General features: G+C 41.7%; 1 long non-coding RNA gene and 1 other non-coding gene across 3 annotated transcripts in view; one reads left to right on the forward strand and one right to left on the reverse strand.

The window, feature by feature from the left end:
• Window positions 1-18,454, forward strand: part of LOC139031301 (uncharacterized) — a 55,701-nt gene that overhangs the window by 6,604 nt on the left and 30,643 nt on the right. Inside the window, exons 2-5 of one of the 2 annotated variants that reach the window (XR_011483786.1) lie at window positions 4,589-4,747; window positions 4,941-5,033; window positions 10,778-10,894; window positions 11,323-11,486. This is a non-coding gene — a long non-coding RNA (uncharacterized lncRNA). The remainder of the gene's footprint in view (window positions 1-4,588; window positions 4,748-4,940; window positions 5,034-10,777; window positions 10,895-11,322; window positions 11,487-18,454) is intronic. The other variant, XR_011483787.1, reaches the window with a different exon arrangement.
• Window positions 2,084-2,156, reverse strand: TRNAG-CCC (transfer RNA glycine (anticodon CCC)). Its single transcript has one exon. It is a non-coding gene; the product is annotated as a tRNA-Gly (tRNA).

Genomic DNA, 18,454 nt, shown 5'->3' on the forward strand with positions numbered 1-18,454 from the left:
GCCATTCACCCTGAGCCCTGAATACTTTGCACATGTCCTCTCACGGAACCTTCATGACAGCTCTCTGGTGGAGCCACTCTTTTTATTCCCATTTTAAAGATGAGGAAATTAAGGGTTCAGAGAGTCTTACAGCCTGTCTCACAAACCCAGGGACTTAAGCCCTCAGTGTAGCTGACACCTGAAGCAGCTGTGTCCAGGGCAGTCAGTTAGTTAGAGGGCGGTGCCAAGACTATAACCCATTCCTTCTCACTCCTGACCCTCCGACCTTCCACACCAGAGAGCTTCTTCACAAACAGAAGAAAAAATTTAGAGCTTTGTTTCACATGAGCAAGCAGAGGGAAAGAAGAGTCCCTCGAGGAGCATTTCCTGTGATTGCTCAACTACATTCTGGACTAGACACCAGCAGTTAAGAGCCCCAGGCCTTGTGAAGTTAAGATGAACTCAGTTTTCACTTAATTGGTTAGACTTTGCTCTGATCCATTTGTCTTTGGAGTTCTTTTAATATGACTGAGCAGCGCTTAGAAATGGAACTTCTATGGCCTTTCCACTAGAGCAGCCATCCCCATTCCATCAAGGAAAGGTCAGGAAAGGGGTGCTGGGCTCATTTGCATTCCCCCGACCTCAAACTTGGGCCTGAAATAAAAAGTCTTTGTCCACGAAAAGAGCCAAGCTCTTCACTCAGCAGCTGTTTGGTGCAGAGACCTGCAGCTTTTAGGAAGCCCTGTGTTGTCTGAAGTCAAGTTTGTTTTCCATCTGCCCCCAGGTATTAGTCCACTTAGGAAATAAAGTGTTAAAAGCAATTGCTTGACCAGTTTGGGCTAACCCAGGCTTTGGCAAATCCTTGCTTCTTGTGCAATTTACAAAATATTTTCTTTGTAGTTGTCCTTGAAGCCCAAGTGGGACTAATGGCTTTAACTACCAGCCTGCACATTTCAAAGTGATTTCCACATCAGAAAGCCATTGTCAGCTTCCCCAAACATTTAATTGGTATAGGATGTGAGCAATTATCAAAGGCCACACTTCTCTTCTGAGTCCCAAGCCGTAGGCTCAGGTAGGAGCTGGTTTTCAGCAAGGATTTCCATTTCTGCCTCCTGTATGCTTAGTCTGTATGGCTCCATTTTCCTGTGGAATAAAAGGTTTCCTTGGTAATGAAAAAGCATTATAATCATCCCCAGGACCCAGAAAGCGGAGTTGGCTTGGCAGCCACAGACCAAAGGACGCTGTGTTGGCATAAACTCATGAAGAAACAGCGTCACAGTCTTTGCAAGTGTGTGGTGAAGAGTACAGTTTCTCAAATCTGGACAAGTTGCTTACTTCTCTGAACTCATTTTCCTTATTTGTAAATCAGAGTAATAATGACAACCTCAGAAGACAATTCAAGGATTAAATGACATAATGAGCATCAGGCTTGTAGAGCAGTGACGGCCCACAATAAAGGAAGGGAATGACATCGTCCCCCTGCCTTCCTGCTTCCACCACCACCATCACCCTCCCTCTCATCATCAACGTCTTCCACTGCTAGTATTTTTCTTTTTTTTTTTGGAAATGATGCAAAACCCAGAAATTATAAAGAAGAAAAACTACCAATTTAACCACATAAAAGTAAAAACTTTAGATATGAAAAAAAAAAGCAAACCCATAAACAAAGCCTACAGATAAATTACAAACTGAGAGGAAAATATTGGCCAGATGAAGGCATTATTCTCATTTACAAACATGATAAGCAAAACTGTTTTAAAGAAAGTGCTTACTGAAGAAAAATGAAGAACAATCTAAAGAACAGAAAGGATGAGTATAAAAGGAAAATGAAAAAAAGTGTTTAAAAGATGCAAACAGGCAGTTAGTTTAAGAAAAGATTTTAGATGACAAGCAAATCACACTGCCCAATTTAGTTAATAAACCAACAGAATATATAAAACATCAGTGAGAATCTTTTCATGTATCAATTGAGGAAAAATTAATAATACTCAGAATTTGCCCACGTGTTCTCTACTTCTGCACTACTTTTCAGCAGAAATTTTTTAAATTATGTATTTACTTATCTTTCTACACCAGGTCTTAGTTGCAAGCATGCAAGATATAGTTCCCTGACCAGGGTTTGAACCTGGGTCCCCCACATTGGGAGTGCAGAGTCTTAATCACTGGACCACCAAGGAAGTAACTTAGCAGTGTTGATGCAGTATAAATTGCTGAAACTTCTGGAGGATAACTTAGTAAATCTCAAAAGTAGGAGCGTACCTTCATTATTAACCTATAGTTAATAGTTTCATATTTGAAAGTTCCTAAGAGAGTAGCTTGCCCTCTGGTGATGGATGTTAGCTAAACATTGTGATCATTTCACAACATATACAAATGTTGAATCATTATGTTCTACATTTGAAACAAATAGAATATGTCAATTTTATCTCAATTTAGAAAAAGAATACTTTCCTAAAAGTATATCTGGACTAATACAGCATTATATAGCAGAAGTCTCGGAAACCACCTAAATGTTTAATAATAATAGAATAATTAAATGAATTATGGTAAATCTATATAATAATGATGCGTTATATAGTTAATCTATGTCTGTCTATTTATCTATCCATCCATTTGTCTGTCACCTATTGCTGCATAACAAATCATCCCAAAACTTAATACACATCTGTTTGATGTCACAGCAGGGTCTGAGGATCAGGAATGCAGGTGTGGTTAGCTGGGCCCAAGACCTCTTCAAGGCCTCTTGCAGGCTACAGTCAGGGATGCTGTATCATGCCTAGGCTGACGTAGAGGGATCTACTTCCAGCCTCCCTCCCATGGTTGTTTTCAGTATTCAGTCCTTTGCAGGCTGTTGGCCTGCCGTCAGTCCCTTGTCCAGTGACATCTCCCTCAGGCAGCAGATGACGTGGTAACTTGCTTCAGTAGAATGAACAAACCGAAAGAGCCAGAAAGAGAATGCCAGTAAGAAGGAAGTCCCAGGGCTCATACCACCTAATCTTGGAGGTGACTTTCCCATCCCTTTTGCTATATTCTGTTCATTTGAAGCAGGTTGTTAGTTAATTTCAAACATGATTTTCCACTCCTAAATTCTTCAGTATGTATCTATATAAAGTGAGGACATTCTTCTCCTTAAATGCAATGACTTATTACATGTGAAATAATTCAAAGAATTCCCTGTTACTGCCTTAGATCCTGTCTCAATCTGAAAATGTTTCCAGTTGTTTCAAAAATGTCACCTTACAGATGGTTTACATATCAACTAAGGTCCATATAGTGGATTATGCTAATAATAATAATTAATCTGATTGTGCTTTTAACTGGCTTTTCATCTAAACCATTCACCCTCTCCATTTGCTTCTTTTTCTCCTTCCCTGTTTTCATGCCACTGATTGATTGAAAAGAAAGGAGATCAGTCGTCCTACCCCCTGGGTTTGTCTGAGTGCTTTCTCATGGCTTCTTTGGACTTGTTCCTCTATCTCCTGTCATTCATTCCTATAAGCTACAGATTGGATCTAAATACCCATATTCAGGGAGACTATTCCATAAGTGATGCTGTATGCCCCATATTCTGTTTTATTAGGAAGTACATAATGGCTTTTGCCAGTGCTAATGTTTTTATAATTAATCAGAGTTATCTTTTTTGTTATTATTGGAGTATAGTTGATTTACAGTATTGTGTTAATTTCAGGTATATTACAAAGTGGATTAGTTATACATATATCCTCTGGTTTTTTTACATTCTTTTCCAATATAGGTCATTATAGAGTACTGAGTAGAGTTCCTTGTGCTGTACAGTAGGTCCTTATTAGTTATCTGTTTTATGTATAGTCATTTGTATATGTCAGTCACAGTCTCCCAATTTATCCCTCCCTCACTGTCTGGTAACCATAAATTTGTTTTCTATATCTGTGACTCTACTCCTGTTTTGTAAATAAGTTCACTTGTACCCTTTTTTTAGAGTGGTCTTTTAAAAATGTTCACATCACTCCTCTGCTTAGCCCCTAACACATTTAGAATAAAATCCCGGTTCCTTACTGTAATCTGGCTCAGGGCTAATTTTCTCCCCATTGGTCCTTGCACCTCACTCACGCTGAGTTATTGTCCCTCAAACTTGTGGAGCTCTTTCTCAGTTTGAACCTTTGCAGATACTGCTTGAATACTCCTTCCCTAGAACTTTTACCTGGCTAGTTATTTCTCACCCCTCCCAGTAGCCCTCCTTCCCAAACCACTCTCTAAGCTATATCCCTAGTTTGTTCTCTTTTGGCATTTGTCCCAACCTGAAACAATATCATCTTTTTTAGCTTATAGGTTTCTTTATGAGGTTTTATCTGATTTCCCATACTGGAATGTAAACTCCATGAAAGCACAGACCTTGTCTTTTCATCACTGCCCCCCAAAAACTTGAAACAGTGTCTCACAGTTAGTAGATGCTCAATAAATATTTGTTAAGCAGATAAATGAACCTTATCAAGGTAATTTATGTTAAGAAACAGCCTCTAAGACTCCTCCCTGATGAGAATAAATATAGCACCGTGTGTACTTCTGGGGTACACACATATCTGGGGTGGGGGGTGTTTTGTTTTGTTTCATTGTGCTGCTCTTTTTGCAGGGGGTGTGTGATGCTTTCTTACCACAGATCATGGCTATTCAAACTGTGTCCCATAGACCAACAGCATTGACATTACCTGGGAGCGTGTTCAAAATGCAGAATCTTGGGCCGCAGCCGAGACCTACTGAATCAGAAGCTACATTTAAGAAGATAACCCAGGTGACTCATGTGCATTTTAAAATTGGAGATGCCCTGGTCTAAAACCCTGGTCTCTTCTGTTTTTCTTCCTTCTGTTTCACCTTGTTCTCCAGTTCTCCCCATCTGCCCCCATTGGTAATCAATCCCTCATGGCCCGTCCCGGAAGCAGCTTCCCGCGCCTCCCGAAATATTTACCCAAAGGTTATCTCTCCAGGCTCCTTCCCTCCGGATTTCATTCTGTTTATAAATATTGAAGCTGAAATGTAAACCACTTTGAAACTCTTCTCCCGAAGGCCTGCATGTCCTGGTAAGTCTTTACATTTGCAGATATCTATTGACATATCTTAAGCAAATGATTTTAAAAGTTTCCACAGGCATCCTGAGTTTAGCATTTCCTTTCATCTTGCCTGGCTGCAGATTGAAGCTAGGGTTTATTTTCAAAGCTTGAGGAATTCTTAGTATTCTTAAACCTGGGTTAAGGGCACACGCCACCACACCATGGCATTGGGATGTCATCTCCTGCAGCCTGGTTGCAAAGCCTGGGTTCTTAACCTCTATGACAACAATGGCCGCAAATGTTGCTTTATGAAAGTGCCATTTTTTTGTCCATTCACTTACGTATTCACTCTTTTGAAAGGCATGTGAAGGTATCAGCATGGCATAGAGATGTGGATGTCAGACCATCACTAAAGGAGCTGAAATAAGTACAAAAGTAACCTTATAAGATTGAGTCATGTAAGTGGCATCAAGTACTCATTGAGTTCGATGCAAGACTTCATGGAGGAGACAGCAAGTAGAGATGCCTTTGAAGAGCAGAGGCCCCAAGAAGTCATGGTCGTAGGACTGTCACTGAATACTTTTGTTTGACTTTATTCAGGATCTTAGCCACCTTTCATACTGTCACTGAGTTTTAGTCTCTCAGAATGTATTAGGAACCTGAGAATCAAATAGGATCACGGGGCAAAGAGGATTAATTTCCATTCTTTTTCCTGAGCATTTACTGTGTGCTTGATACAGCTCTAAGGACTGAGAATACAGCAGTGAATTAACATGCAAAATACCATTCTTGTGGAGCTTATATTCTAATGAAGGGGTAAGTGAGACAGTGACTGAAGTTCTCTATGGTTTGGGGGTACAGAAAAGACTTCGGCAGTATTGGATTGGCCGCTAAGTTCATTCGGGTTTTTCCATTACATCTTACGGAAAAACCCAAATGAACTTATTGAGCGACACAAGGTATCTTGGTTTAGAAATTAATGATTGCTTTATTAAAGTCACATGTTTTAAGAAAGCAAATGTTTAAGCTCAGCTTGTATGTCTACATCTAAAAAAAAAGACCCATCATTTTTTTTTAATTTTTGTATTGGGGTATAGCTGATTAACAGACAATGTTGTGATAGTTTCAGGTGAACGGTGAAGGGACTCAGCCATGCGTGTACATGTATTTCTTCTCCCCCAAACCCACCACCATCCAGGCTGCCACATAACAATGAGCAGAATTCCATGTGCTATACAGTAGGTCCTTGTTGGTTATCCATTTTAAACATAGCAGTGTGTACATGCCTAGTCCAAATTCCCTAACTCTGCCTTCCTCCCGTCATTTTCCCTGGCAACCATAAGTTCATTCTTGAAGTCTGTGAGTCTGTTTCTGTTTTGTAAGGAAGTTCATTTGTATCATTTCTTTTTAGATTCCACATGTGAGGGATGTCATAGAAATTTCTCCTTCTCTGTCTGACTTCACTTAGTATGACACTCTCTAGTTCCATCCATGTTGCTGCAAATGGCATAATTGGTTTTATGAGCTATCATTTTTGAGGGCATTTGAAACATGTTTGATTGCATTTGAAAATTTAATTAAGTTATGTTGATAAATTCTGTGTGTTCAATTTAATTTTTTAGTAGCACATTTGTGTCCTTGACACATCCTCTTAGGTGCTTAAGTCATTTTTATAAATTTGTTAAATTAAACTAATAGGATGGTCTTTAAATTGTCTTAAGTGTTCTAACACTTTATATAGTTTTAGTAAGAATTTTAAATTAAAATCCTGAGTCATGATCAGTTATAACTCAATTACATAGTTTAAATGGGTATTACTATGCTGATCTGTTCAATCTAGTAGACAGAATAAGCACATAAAATAAACATTTTACTATTAAAATAGTCAATATGTAAATATTAATGCTATGGATTTGATTCTCTTAAACATTTTTATAATTAATCAAGAATTCCTAAGGGTTGAAATACACTCAACCTTTAAGGCAATAGTGACATCAACCTCTTCTGTTTGGGAGGTTGCCTTCAGGTTCATTGAGTTTAACAACCATGATGCAGCCAGATCTTTGAGGTGTCACCTGCCACCTGAACCCCTTTTCCAGAATTGCCTAAAGGAAAAGTCCATGACTTCACCTCTATCCCTAAAATTCACGTGTAATCCATGACATTTCACCCAGATGAACTAGCTGTTGGTTTTTACATTTCTTTCTTTCACTCTATAAGCAAGTCCATCTATTCCCAGGTCTAAAAGACACATGTACTTGACCAGAATCTGGCTTTTTTTCCCCCCATGGTTCTTACAGACTTCTGATTAAATTATAGACATCTCTCAGCATGTTGTGGTATTTTTCAAAGCAGTGTCCAAGGTCATTCTATTGACAAGATGTACAATTTGTAAAGAAGCAAGGTAAAAGAGAAGAGAGGAGTTTGAAAGTGATGACAGGTGATGTTTTCTAGGGTGGTCAAAGATGGCCTCTCTGAGGAGGTGACACAGACCAGACATTGAATATTGGAAGAGATAAGGCCATGCGGCTCTCTGACAGATAAAGAGAATGGTGGATGCAAAGGCCCAGAGGTTGGAGCAAAGACTTGGATCATGGAGACTAGGTGGTTCAATCTATATGAATGAAGGGAGAGTGGGAAGAAATACAATCAGAGAGGGGAGGGCAGGATGGGGAGATGGGGACAGGTGATCCAGTGCTTTATGGACCAGACCAGGATATGGATCCTAAATTCCATTCTGAATGAGCTTGGAGTATATTTTACCTGACTTAGACTTTAAAAAGCTTTCTCTAGCTTCTTGTAGGTGTTGGCGTTTCCTGTGGCTGCATCATTCTAGTCCCTGTCTCCATCTTCAAAGAGCCTCTCTGTTTCCGTGTCTTCTCTTCGATCTCTCATTTAGGTTTGCTATAAACTGAATTTTTCTATAGCTCTAAAGTTCACGTACTGAAACCTAATCCCTAATATGATAGTGTTTAGAGAGGGGATCTTGGAGGTCATTAGGTCATGAAGGTGGAGGCCACATGAATGGGATTAGTGCCCTCATAAAAGAGACCCCAGAGAGAGCCATGGCTCCTTCTGCTGTGTGAGAACACAGTGATAAGATGGTGTCTATGAATCTACTAGGAAGTGGACTCTCCCTAGACACCAGATCTGCTGGCTCCTTTTTTTTTTTCATTTATTTTTATTAGTTGGAGGCTAATTACTTCACAACATTTCAGTGGGTTTTGTCATACATTGACATGAATCAGCCATGGAGTTACATGTATTCCCCATCCTGATCCCCCCTCCCACCTCCCTCTCCACCCGATTCCTCTGGGTCTTCCCAGTGCACCAGGCCCGAGCACTTGTCTCATGCATCCCACCTGGGCTGCTGATCTGTTTCACCCTAGATAATATACATGCTATTCTCTCGAAACATCCCACCCTCGCCTTCTCCCACAGAGTCCAAAAGTCTGTTCTGTACATCTGTGTCTCTTTTTCTGTTTTGCATATAGAGTTATCATTACCATCTTTCTAAATTCCATATATATGTGTTAGTATGCTGTAATGTTCTTTACCTTTCTGGCTTACTTCACTCTGTATAATGGGCTCCAGTTTCATCCATCTCATTAGAACTGATTCAAATGAATTCTTTTTAATGGCTGAGTAATATTCCATGGTGTATATGTACCACAGCTTCCTTATCCATTAGTCTGCTGATGGGCATCTAGATTGCTTCCATGTCCTGGCTACTATAAACAGTGCTTCGATGAACATTGGGGTGCACGTGTCTCTTTCAGTTCTGGTTTCCTCAGTGTGTATGCCCAGGAGTGGGATTGCTGGGTCATATGGCAGTTCTATTTCCAGTTTTTTAAGGAATCTCCACACTGTTCTCCATAGCAGCTGTACTAGTTTGCATTCCCACCAACAGTGTGAGAGGGTTCCCTTTTCTCCACACCCTCTCCAGCATTTATTGCTTGTAGACTTTTGGATAGCAGCCATCCTGACTGGCATATAATGGTACCTCATTGTGGTTTTGATTTTCATTTCTCTGATAATGAGTGATGTTGAGCATCTTTTCCTGTGTTTGTTAGCCATCTGTATGTCTTCTTTGGAGAAATGTCTGTTTAGATCTTTGGCCCATTTTTTGATTGGGTCATTTATTTTTCTGGAATTGAGCTGCAGGAGTTGCTTGTATATTTTTGAGATTAATTTTTTGTCTGTTGCTTCGTTTGCTATTATTTTCTCCCAATCTGAGGGCTGTCTTTTCACCTTGCTTATAGTTTCCTTTGTTGTGCAAAATCTTTTAAGCTTCATTAGGTCCCATTTGTTTATTTTTGCTTTTATTTCCAATATTCTGGGAGATAGGTCTTGATGTTGGACCTCCAGCCTCTAGAGCTGTGAGAAAGAAGTGTTTGTCATTCATGAGCCACCAAGTCTGTGTTGTTTTTGTTGTAGCAGCTAAGTGGACTAAAATAACATCCAACCCAGATAGTCCCAAAAGATCTTATATGGAGCTCCTTCAAGTAATTGTATCTGCCAAGACCTTTTTTCCAAATAAAATCACAGTCACAAGTTCTGGAATTTAAGACATGGGCATGCATATACGTGTGTGCTCAGTCGTGTCTGACTCTCTGTGATCCCATGGACTGTAACCCTCCAGGCTCCGCTGTCTGTGGAACTCTCCAGCAAGAATATTGGAGTGGGTAGCCATTTCTTCCTCCAGTGGGTCTTCCCAACAAGAAGATGGAACCTGGGTCTCCTGTGTCTCCTGCGTTGCAGGTGGATGTTTTAGCACTGAGTCATGGAGGAAGCCCATGGACATCTCTATTCTTGAAGGGCTTACTATTCAACATCCTGCAATTGGCTAATATTGCAGACACAGGAAAAGATACAACCCATTGCCACACTCACGTATCTGTTCATTAAGTCAACAAATATTTGTTGAGCACAGACTAGTATAGGAAGGCCCATGCCTGGCATTGCAGACACCAAGTGACGATAGCAAGGAAAAGCCTCACAAAGCCTTATAAGGGGAACAGGATGTAAAGGATTCAGCTCCTCTTGGAGTGCTCATGGAGTTCTCTTATACATTGTATTATTTTATTCTCCCAATTCTGGGAAGTAGATGTTAGTGTTTCATGTACAGTCATGAACATGGTGGCTCAGAGAAGGGACTTGCACAGACAGATGGTTAATAGGTGGTATAATCAAGATTTAAACCCAGATCTGCCCGACAGTGACAGATGGTGATGCCAACTCTACAATAAACACACTGGGGACACCACAGGTGCACATCATTAAATGCTGACTCCTATGGCATTGAGTTCCAAATGGATGTAAATGGATTACAGACAGTGGCCCCATTTAAATATTACAAGGGAGAATATTCTTGGCATCTTCTGGTCAACCCTTTCTAAGAAGCACTTGCTTTTTGTTTTACATTTTATATTCTGCTAATCTAAATATATAAGACTCAGATTGTCTTAAAGTTCAATGGTCTCAGACACTTCAGTTCTGAGATATAACATGAGAGTGATAAAATGCATCTTTGTCTGGGTCCCAGCAATCCAGGCCCTGTATTTCCCTCAAAGTGATAACTTCAAAATGTGTTGGATCTGAAAAACAACAACAGTCTCTCTGTAATTGGTTGCAGTTAGATTAAGCACAGAATTGCCCACCAGTACTCTGGAAAAGCACCCTTTGTATGCAGACAGACAAAGTATAGAAATGTGCCTTTCATTTATACTCAAAGCCTGGTAAGGCTTTTTTTTTCTCTCCTTTTCCTGCTCTAGTTCCTGGAACAGTGGGACGACAAAAGGCAACTGGGTATCTTGCAGTGCCACCTCCGAGCTGAGTGATCCAGGGCACGTTGCTTCCGATGTCTGAGCCCCAGTTTCCCCATCACTAAGGTGAATATGTATTCCAGGTGATCTTTGAAGTCTCTTCTGGCTCTGAAATATTTTAACTGTGAGGCTAAATATTTAGTGGTAATTATATTTGCTAGAATGTGTGTTTCATATAGCTAGGCTTAGTTTACAGTTTTTATTAGACAGATGAATGAGGTTAATAAAATGGGTAATTAAAAAAAGATTGAATTCCCAGAAGGCATTCTGCTATGAATTTAATTATGAAACATATTAATTGCATCACTCTTAAGACTTGAAAGTTGGGCAGTTGCTGGATGCACAAAGTAAGGGGCAGTTTTGCCTCAAGCTGTCCTCAGCTCTAGTATCAGAGATGTGCAAACAGTCACTTTCTAGCTGTGGAAAGAAAGAGAATACGAAACAGCTGGGCAGTTGGCATAATCATTCTCTTCCCTTGTCTTTTGCAAATTAAGGTACCTACAGCAGACAAGAAATATGCATTATAAAATACAGCTCTTCTAGTATCACCTACGGGGTGCTCTAACTATGCAGCCGCCACTAGACTGTGACATCATCATTGAAAATTAGCAAAAGATACCCCTTTTCAGAGTTCACAGCTCCACAAACAAACAGCTTGGTGAGTACATGTTTCTGACCAGGGTACGGCTTAGCAAGCGGAGCTTAAGATGAATAGCAATCTCTGCTGGCCTCCTCGGCTAAGTGTTTGTGCTGCGCACACACTGCCCACAGAACAAGGCAGCCCTTCCTGGCTCAATCACTTAGTTTCTTTCTACTACTCTCAGGAAGTGGCCTGTCTTAATTTTTTTAAATCCCACTACTGTTAAATTTGAGGTTACAGTAAAAGGGTCTAGAGCACTTGAGTATCTTAGGGTAGGAGGGAGAATGGTATATTTGAGAAGTGGAGAGAAAAAACCATTGTGGTTGAAATTGGCAAACAAGGGAGATGAAGTTAGGAGACAAGGCTCTAGAGAGGGACAGGGGTCATTCTGTAATCTCTAGGCCATTTGTTCAAAAAACAGTGAAACTCTGACTGGTTTAACTATTGAGGAGTTTGATCAGGTCAAATTGGTTCCTTTGGAGAAGGTGAATTAAAGGAAGCCTTAATCAGAGGTTTGGACCTCTGGTACCAAGAGTTGCTGGTAGCTTGGATGAGAGTAATGATGGAGAAGGGTGGATGACTTTTAGAGATATTTGTTAAGTAAAATTGCGTGGAAATGATGATGAATGGTTTTGGGGTAACAGGAATAATTCCAAAGGTAAGAATACCTAACATAGCATGTCCTTGTGCCAGGCACTGTTCCAAGTACTGTACGTGCATTAGCTCATTTATATCTGAAGGAGGGACTGTTGGTTTCTTCACTTTGTAGAAGAGGAATTGAGGCACAGAAAGATGGAATAATTTGCCCCACATTCCACAACAGAGTTGAGATTTGAGCCCACAGAGTCTGAGGTTTAAATCCTTGCTCTAAACCAGTACTTAATCAGGACAGTTTTGCCCCAGGGGACATTGAACAGTATCTAGAGGCATTTTTGGTTGTCACACCTCAAGGATAGAGGTGCCACTGTTATCTCATGGAGACAGGCCAGGGATGTTGCTCAAAGCCCTATAATCACAGGACAGCGATTATCTAGCCCTGCATCCCCAGTAACGCAGAGGCTTAGAGCTCCTGCTCTCTGCACTGTGTCACAGCACCCCCTGAGGACACCGCCTGGGCCGATTCACCAAGAACCTGGAAGAGCAACTTGAAAGGGGCTGTGAGTTGTTTTCTGGACATATCCAGCCCCAGCCCTTGCAGACACCTCAGAGGCGATGGCAAGTCGAGCCCACCAGTCGGGTGCTTGCTGGGCTCTGACATCCGCAGGAGGAGCCTGGCATTGCTTAGAGCAGGCTTCTATTCCTGGATACTGGAGACCCCCAAGTACCTTACATATATCATCTTGTATCTGTTTGTTTATTCCCCCACCCTTCTCCAGAAATAGGTAAAGCTACTTAAAAGGATAAGGAATAAAGTACAGGCCATAAAAGATAGAAGCAGGTCATTGACATGAGGGTGGAGACATAGGTTGGAGACAGAAAGGAGACCAAAATGGACCCTGCCCATATGCCTGGCTGCTGCAGGACTGTTATTGGGGGTTCACTGGACTTCTTTCTCTGTCTCCCTGCCCTCCTTGTCCTGTCTCCACCAGATGGATCCCAAGTCTCATTTTGTGGCCTCTGTGTAGCTGAGAAGAAGCCTGGGTATGTGTACTGTCTTTTAAGTTTCTGGTACATAGTAAGTGAAGTCGCTTAGTCCATGGGATTTTCCAGGCAAGAGTAGTGGAGTGGATTGCCATTTCCTTCTACAGGGGATCTTCCCAACCCAGGGATTGAACCCCGGTCTCCTGCATTGCAGGCAGACGCTTAGGAGAGTGATAAATATTTACTCAGAAAATCTCTGGGGACATACTTCTGAACAAGACACAAACCCTCCCTTCACTGGGCTGCCTTTCTAATGGCAGAGATCAAGCAACAAGGCAGGCATTTGGTGCAAGGATTCTTGGTTTGAGTTTTTGTTACCAGATAATTTAATACAGTAGTTTCAAGATGGCATCCATGCTATACAGAAAGAAACAAAAAAGGAGTCAAGAAAGAACAATGAGGGAAACCTGGTAACTCCTCTGAGGAGATGACACAAAAGCTGCAGCCTGAAGAAAGAGCCAGCCCTCACAGAGTGAGGTGGGGGTGTTCCAGGGTGCTGAGGGAGCAGTCGGGGTGAATACCTCTGTGTGGGAAAGAGTCATGGCCTTTGACAAACACACAGGAGGCCAGGGGGTCTGAAGCATGATGAGGGAAGGAGGCTGTGAGAAGAGAGGGTAGGAGAATGGGCCAGGCCATGAGGGGCAGAGTAAGGAGTACAGGTTTATTCTAAGGGCAGTAGGAGCTCTGGAAGGATTGCATGGTAAAGATCAACAGCTGTTTCCAAGCATCTGTCTCCCTGTCATCTTCCTTGTTAGTAAAACCCACAGCATTGAAAATTGTGTTCATGGCTGCCTGGAATAGAGAGTACTTGCTCCAGCCTCTTCCATAACTATAGTCACGTGACTTAAGCTCTAGCCCCTGAAATGTCAGCTAAGGTGGTGTTTGCAACTTCTTACTCCTTTTTTTTTTTTTTGGTAATTAATTTTCTATTTCTTTATTTTAAAAAAATTTATATTGCAATATAGTTGATTTGCAATGTTGCATGAATTTCTGCTAGACAGCACAGTGAATCAGTGATATATATATCCACTCATTTTTAGATTCTTTTCCCATATAGGCCATTGCAGAATATTGACAAGAGTTCCCTGTGCTATACAATAGGTCCTTTTTGATTCTCTTTTTGGTTTATCAGTTCAGTTCAGTCGCTCAGTCAGGTCCAACTTTTTGCAACCCCATGAACCGCAGCACGCCAGGCCTCCCTGTCCATCACCAACTCCTGGAGTCCACCCAAACCCATGTCCATTGTGTCAGTGATGCCTCCCAACCCTCTCATCCTCTGTCGTCCCCTTCTCCTCCTGCCCTCAGTCTTTCCCAGCATCAGGGTCTTTTCAAATGAGTCAGCTCTCCGCATCAGGTGGCCACAGTATTGGAGTTTCAACTTCAGCATCAGTCCCTTCATTGAACACCCAGGACTGATCTCCTTCAGGATGGACTAGTTGGATCTCCTTGCAGTCCAAGGGACTCTCAAGAGTCTTCTCCAACACCACAGTTCAAAAGCATCAATTCTTTGGTGCTCAGCTTTCTTTATAGTCAAACTCTCACATCCATACATGACTACTGGAAAAACCATAGCCTCGACTAGACAGACCTTTGTGGGCAAAGTAATGTCTCTGCTTTTTAACATGCTGTCTAGGTTGGTCATAACTTTCCTTCCAAGGAGCAAGCATCATTTAATCTCATGGCTGCAATCACCATCTGCAGTGATTTCGGAGTCCCAAAAAATAAAGTCAGCCACTGTTTCCACTGTTTCCCTATCTATTTGCCATGAAGTGATGGGACTAGATGCCATGATCTTAGTTTTCTGAATGTTGAGCTTTAAGCCAACTCTTTCACTCTCCTCTCTCACTTTCATCAAGAGGCTCTTTAGTTCTTCTTCACTTTCTGCCATAAGGGTGGTGTCATCTGCATATCTGAGATTATCGATATTTCTCCCGACAGTCTTGATCCCAGCTTGTGCTTCCTCCAGCCCAGTGTTTCTCATGATGTACTCTGCATATAAGTTAAATAAGCATGGTGACAATATACAGCCTTGACGTACTCCTTTTCATATTTGGAACCAGTACGTCTGTTCAACAACCAACCAGTCTGTTGTTCCATGTCCAGTTCTAACTGTTGCTTCCTGACCTGTATACAGATTTCTCCAGAGGCAGGTCAGGTGGTCTGGTATTCCCATCTCTTTCAGAATTTTCCACAGTTTATTGTGATCCACACAGTCAAAGGCTTTGGCATAGTCAATAAAGCAGAAGTAGATGTTTTTCTGGAACTCTTTTGCTTTTTCGATGATCCAACATATGCTGGCAATTTGATCTCTGGTTCCTCTGCCTTTTCTAAAACCAGATTGAACATCTGGAAGTTCACGGTTCACATACTGCTGAAGCCTGGCTTAGAGAATTTTGAGCGTGACTTTACTAGCGTGTGAGATGAGTGCAATTGTGCAGTAGTTTGAGCATTCTTTGGCATTACCTTTCTTTGGGATTGAAATGAAAATTGACCTTTTCCAGTCCTGTGGCCACTGCTGAGTTTTTCAAATTTGCTGGCCTATTGAGTGCAGCACTTGCAACAGCATCATCTTTCAGGATTTGAAATAGCTCAACTGGAATTCCATCACCTCCACTAGCTTTGTTTATGGTGATGCTTCCTAAGGCCCACTTGACTTCACATACTCACTCTAGGTGAGTATGAGTATGAGTATGAGTGATCACACCATGGTGATTATCTGGGTTGTGAAGATCTTTTTTGTACAGTTCTTCTGTGTATTCTTGCCACCTCTTCTTAATATCTTCTGCTTCTGTTAGGTCCATACCATTTCTGTCCTTTATTGAGCCCATCTTTGCATGAAATGTTCCCTTGGATCTCTAATTTTCTTGTAGAGATCTCTAGCCTTTCCCATTGTATTGTTTTCCTCTATTTCTTTGCATTGATCGCTGAGGAAGGCTTTCTTATCTCTCCTTGCTATTGTTTGGAATTCTGCATTCAAATGGGTGTATCTTTCCTTTTCTCCTTTGCTTCTCTTCTTTTCACAGCTATTTGTAAGTATTTTGGTTTATAGTAGTGCATATATGTCAATCCCAGTCTCCCAGTTTATCCCTGTCTAATACACCTGCTTCTCTTGCTGGTAACCTTAAGTTTATTTTCTACATCTGTGACTCTATTTCTGTTTTGTAAAAAAATTCATTTGCACCATTTTTTTAGATTCTACATATAAGCAGTATTATGTATTTGTCTTGTCTGACTTATTTCACTCAATATGACAGTCTCTAGGTCCATCTGTGTTGCTGCAAATGGCATTATTTTGCTCCTTTTTTGTGGTTGAGAAATGTTCCATTGTATATAACATGTACCACATCTTCTTCATCCTTTCCTCTGTCATTGCACACTTAGTTTGCTTCCACGTCATGGCTGTTGTAAGTAGTGCTGCTATAAACATTGAGGTGCATGCATCATTTGAATTACAGTTTTCTCCTTATATATGTCCAGGATTGGGATTGTAGGGTCATATGGTAGATCTGTTTTAAGTTTTTTCAGGAACCTCCATACTGTTCTCCATGGTGTTGGTACAAGTTTACTTTCTCACCAACAGTGTAGGAAGGTTCTTTTTTCTATACACCCTTGGCAGCATGCATTGTTTGTAGACTTTTTGGTATGCAACTTCTGAAAAGTATCTTTGAAAGGAGGGAGTGCCCCCCTAACCCTTTCTGCTCTGTGGAATGTAGATTCCATGGCTAGAGCCCTCACACCAGCTTGGACTTGGAAGTGAGCTTAGAAGGAGAAGCCAGGGATGATGATGCTACCAGCCACACTGGGTGTGGATTCTGACCACTGAGCTGCCATGCCCGCCTTGGGCAGCCTGGTACTAGATGCTTCTGTGTGAGAGAGATAAATGTTTGTCTTATTTAAGACACTGTTAGTGTGAGTTGTCTGTCACAGTGGAACCTAATCCCAGCTGAGGGAGGGAATAGGAGAGAAGGACATGGTTCTGTTTATCACATAAGCAGCTCTCTTGGGCTGTTGTGCAGATAATGGATTAAAAGGCAAGAACTTGGAAGCAGGGAAGTGGGGTGGAGGCTGCTGCAGGTGTCTAGGCAAATGAATGAATGTGTCAATGAATGAATGAGTCATTAACAGGGATGCCTGCTTTCTCACCTCTGACAATTTGCTCTTCTTTGCCTTTCTGTTCCATTAGCAGGTAAACCTTCCTCACAGGCTGTGTTAGGCTGCTCAGTCTGCTATAACAGATTATCCCAGACTGGACAGTTAAGACAACAGACATTTTTTTCTCACAGTTCTGGAGGATGTGAGTCCAAGGTCAAGGTGCAGGCAGATCCACTCTAAGGGAGGGCCCTCTTTCTGGCTTGCAGGTCCCTTCCTGGTCCCTTTCTGCTGTGTCCTCATATGATGAAGGAAGGACGCCCTGGTAACTCTCTTTCTTTTCCTTAAAAGAGTATTAATTCCATCAGTGTTCGGGGAGGTGGGGAGTCCACCCTCATGAACTCAGCTAAATCTAATCACCTTTCAAGGCCCCACCTCCCAATGCCCTCACACTGGGGGTTAAGGCTTTAATGAAGGGATTGTGTGGGGCAGGGGTTAAGTGAAGAAGCCTATAGTTCTCTTCCTGTCTCTCTCTCCTTCACTTTCTTTTTTCTTTCTTTCTTTGTGTCTGACTGCACCAGGTCTTAGTTGCAGCACATGGAGTCTTTATTTGTGACATGTGAACTCTCAGCTGTGGCATGTTCCCCAACCAGGGATCGAACCTGGTCCTCCTGCATTGGGAACGTGGCATCTTAACCACTGGACCACCAAGGAAGCCCCTCTCCTTTACTTTAACACAGGACATTTAACTTCTGATACTCTGGTCACCAAAGCAAGCAATTCTATGATACCAACTGGGTGTCCTACAATGTAGGTCAATTCTGACGCCATCTACCTGGAGATAGCATCAAATCCCACAGGTAAAGAGCTCAGTCTCAGAAGACTGCCCTCCACTTCAGATGCCAGTTGCAGTTTCACACTACATACAACTTCTGCCCAATTTAGCTGCAAACTGGAGGTTCTCACAGGACCCCTTCTTGAGTTTGATTAATTTGCTAGATCAGCTCGTCAAACTCAGGGATACACTTACTTATGTCTGCCAGTTTATGAAAGGATATGATGAACAGCCAGATGGAGGGCTCCATAAAGTGAAGTCTGGGAAGATCCTCAGCATAGGAGCTTCTGGTTCCCGTGGAGCTGGGGTGCATCACCCGCCTGACACAGAGGTGTGTCCATCAGCCTGGAAGCTTTCCGAACCCCGCATACTTTGGGCATAATATTGGAAGCTTTCTCTTGTAGGTATGATCGATCATTAA

This window comes from Odocoileus virginianus, chromosome 26 (assembly GCF_023699985.2).
Source record: "Odocoileus virginianus isolate 20LAN1187 ecotype Illinois chromosome 26, Ovbor_1.2, whole genome shotgun sequence".
In the NCBI taxonomy this organism is placed as follows: domain Eukaryota; kingdom Metazoa; phylum Chordata; class Mammalia; order Artiodactyla; family Cervidae; genus Odocoileus; species Odocoileus virginianus.